The sequence below is a fragment of the Plecotus auritus genome (genome assembly GCF_963455305.1).
Source record: "Plecotus auritus genome assembly, chromosome: 5".
NCBI classification, from domain to species: domain Eukaryota; kingdom Metazoa; phylum Chordata; class Mammalia; order Chiroptera; family Vespertilionidae; genus Plecotus; species Plecotus auritus.
This window is the reverse complement of record NC_137776.1, coordinates 38,561,229-38,565,304: the sequence shown is the minus strand read 5'-3', so window position 1 is coordinate 38,565,304 and position 4,076 is coordinate 38,561,229.

Sequence of the window (4,076 nt, the reverse complement as noted above, 5' to 3'; positions counted from 1 at the left end):
CTGCACCCGCCAGGACCAGGGTGGGCGCCAGAGTAAAGAGGGGCACATGAGGCGTGGCTGCACCACCGCACAGCCCTCAGACCCCCTGACGGGTGAGAACAGAACCCAGTGGCTGCAGGCAGGGCCAGGCCAGGCTGAGCTGCCTGACCTGGGACCACGTGTAGACCCCAGAACTGGGCGAGGGAGCTGCCTGTCTGTCTGTCCCCCTCAGCCCTGCATGTGGGCTCAGAACACGGGTACCTCTCTTCCTTCTGTTCGCCTGTGGGGGACAGACGATAACCTTTAACAGAGAGAGAGACAGGACCTTGGCTCCTCCTCGCGGTCCTGGGTCTGGTCATGCTGAGTCTGCATTCTCCCCTCTTCCCCCCTCTGGGTCTCTTTGTGGGGAGGACAGTCACCACGGTTCTAGTTGATGGGTTGGCAAAGTGGGGCAAAGAGTGAGAGAAGCCCTGTGGCCTGGAAGGGGACTGCAGTTGAGCCGGGGCTGGTGGTTCACACCAGCAGAACCAGTGTGGCCCTGAGTGGGATTACCAGGGTCACTGAGCTGGGAGGCTATGTAGGTGGAGGAGACATGGGAGGCCAGAGGGGTCAGGGGACAGTTCATCTAGTCCATATAAACTGAGGCCAGAGGGGCAGACATGGTGCCCACACCTCCCGACCCTGCCAGGTTACAGATGCCCCAGAGCCAGTGTGGGTGTGGGGCGTTCCTACTGTTGTGAGCAAGTGAATAGAGGATGCTCCAAGCAAAAGGCCAGGAGTGACCTTTTCTGTGGTGGGTTCATTGGACAGGTGGGAAAACTGAGTTCCCTAGAGTTGGGGTGCCCTGCACAAAGCCACACTGAGCACCTGGTCCTTCTCATGACCCCCAGCCCTGTGCCAGGTCTTGGGGTGCCAGCCTCCCTGGAGAATCCACCCCTTGGAGCCCTGATGGGTTGGGGTGATCACCAGCCTCCCTAGAGTCCATCTGCCCACCTTCCTCCCTGTGCCCATGCGATGTCAAACAGTCCCCACCTGGCACAATGGCTTCTTCCAGAGGAGGCCTCGGAGGTCATGGACCACTTCCAGCAAGAGCCTGGTCCGAGCAGCGAGTCTGGGCTGGTCCCTGGGGAGGACTAGGTGGGACCCTGTCCTGGTAGGTCTGCTCAGGCAGTGATGGCCACTCTGGTGTCCCCACTGAACTCAGCAAACGGGCAGGCAGGAGAGGTGCCTGGCACGGGGTTGGGCAAGGTCTCCCAGCTCCCGGATCCAGGACCTGCCTCTGTTTGCAAATGGGGTGTGCACTTAGATCTGCAAACAGGCAGTGCATTTTCCTAGAGCCTGCACACCCGCATGCAAATGCTGCCGTCTGCTTTCTGCCCTATTTGCTTAGGGAGCTCAGTGCCCACCAGCTGATGGTGTGGAGGGTAAGGGAGGGGTGGAACTCAGCTGATGGCCACAGGTGGGCTCGTGTTATCCTCACCCTGTGCTGTGCCCATGGGGACCCAGGTTGCAGAACCAGCTCTGCTACTTCCTGGGTGTCAGGGCCCATCTGTAAGAGGGGGTCCCAGCCCTCCTTCCCGTGGCCCTGCGCCTGTCTCCTGGGAGCCCAATCCCTTGTCCTCACAGCCTTCCCCGCCAGGGTCACTGAGCTGGGAGGCTATGTGGGTGGAGGAGAACGGGAGGCCAGAGGGCTGCTGTGCTGTGTGCTCTCCTCTGCCTGTTGAAACCCCTGAATCTGACCCTCGCCTAGGCTGGAGTCGTGCCGGATTCCTGCACCCCTTCCAGTGAGCCCTTGAATGGAGAATCAGACCCCTGTGGCCGGGCTCTTTCCCTTGTGCCCAGCAGAGCCTGGATGGCAGCTGGGATGCCCTGGGCCTGAGAGCGGTGGCACTGAGGTGTCTGTCAGGGTCAAACTTTCCGCACACAGACCCTGAGGTGAAATCCTGTGCAAGGGTTGGATTGAGGAGGGGCTCAGGGCCCATGAGTGGGAGGCAGGCTGTGAGGAAGGAGGCGGCCTCAGGTTGACCCCACCGAGCCTCTGCAGGGGAGCGTGGACCATCCCATGAAGAGGACAGCTCTAGGGGGTTCTCTGCTCTTGGTGGTAAAGTGGCTCTGGTGGCCGCATGGCTGTTGGTCCAAGAGCAGCAGGGGCAGGAAGTGGAGCCTAGAGGGACATATGCATGTGGGACACCTAGACGAGGACTCATCTGGGTATAGTTTTCAATTTTTACTCTCTACAGTATTTTATGGCTTGAAATTTTTTTCAAGTTGTGTTACTTTTGCAGTTGTAAAAAATTAAGAGGGAGGAAGGAAGGAGGGAGAGAGAGAGAGAACGCTACATCCAGCAGAGGTGTCTCCTTGGGTCCCAAGCGATAGGAAGAGCCCTGCCCAGGACTTGCTACATCAGCTTTATTTGATTATAACTTTTTTTTAATTTAATAAATCTTTATTGTTCAGATTATTACAATTGTTCCTCTTTTTTTTCCCCCATAGCTCCCCTCTACCCGGTTCCCACCCCACCCTCTGCCCTTACCTCCCCCACACTGTCCTCATCCATAGGTGTACCCTTTTTGTCCAGTCTCTTCCCGCACCCCCACACCCCTTTCCCCCCAAGAATTGCCAGTCTACTCCCTTTCTATGCCCCTGATTCTATTATATTCACCGGTTTATTCTGTTCATCAGATTTTTTATTCACTTGATTTTTAGATTCACTTGTTGATAGATATGTATTTGTTGTTCATAATTTTTATCTTTACCTTTTTCTTCTTCTTCCTCTTCTTAAAGAATACCCTTCAGCATTTCATATAATCCTGGTTTGGTGGTGATGAACTCCTTTAGCTTTTTCTTGTCTGTGAAGCTCTTTATCTGACCTTCAATTCTGAATGATAGCTTTGCTGGGTAGAGTAATCTTGGTTGTAGGTTCTTGCTATTCATCACTTTGAATATTTCTTGCCACTCCCGTCTGGCTTGCATAGTTTCTGTTGAGAAATCAGCTGACAATCATATGGGTGCTCCCTTGTAGGTAATTAACTGTTTTTCTCTTGCTGCTTTTAATATTCTTTGTCTTTTGCTCTTGCCATTTTAATTATGATGTGTCTTGGTGTGGTCCTCTTTGGATTCCTTTTGTTTGGGGTTCTCTGTGCTTCCTGGACTTGTAAGTCTATTTCTTTCACCAGGTAGGGGAAGTTTTCAGTCATTATTTCTTCAAATAGGTTTTCAGTATCTTGCTCTCTCTCTTCTTCTGGCACCCTCATAATTCGGATGTTGGTACGCTTGAAGTTGTTCCAGAGGCTCCTTACACTATCTGCAAATTTTTGGATTATTTTTTTCTTTTTGCTTTTCCAGTTGAGTGTTTTTTGCTTCTTTGTATTTCAACTCTTTGACTTGATTCTTGCATTCCTCTAGTCTGCTTTTAGGTCTCTGTATAATATTTTTTATTTCAGTCAGTGTATGTTTAATTTCTAGTTGGTCCTTTTTCAGATCCTTGAGAGTCTCGCTAAATTTATCGGCCTTTTCTAGGAAATTCTTGAAAAACCTTATAACTGTGGTTTTGAACTCTCAGTCGTTTGCTTTCCTCCATTTCTTTCGTTTGTGATCTGTTTGTCTCCACATTTTCGCTGCTTCCCTGAGTTGGTAGAGTAGCTTTGTGTGCTAGGTGTCCTATATGGCCTAGTGGCTCAGCCTCCCCAGTTACCTGAGGTGGACACTCTTGGTGCACCCCTTTGTGGACTGTGTGTACAGCCTTGTTGTAGTTAAGTCTTGATTGTTGTTGGTATTGCGGGGAGGAATTGACCTCTAGGCCAATTGGCTGTGAGGATCAGCTATGTCTACGCTGGGAGAACTTCTGTGCTGGAGACAGCCTTATGAGATAAGACTTGCACTATTGCAAAAGCCTCTGAGCTCAGCTTGGATGGGGCGGAGTCTCAGGGTGGAGCAGACAGCCTTGGCTTCCAGTCAGCCCTGCCCTATGAGGCCCCTGGGTCTCAGTGTCCCGTGGTAATTGCTGCAAGCACCTCTGAGAGAAAGCCGCCCTCGAGTTTCGCCCACTGCCAGACAGTCCAATTTCTCTCCCAATGAATCTGGATTCCCAGATTCTC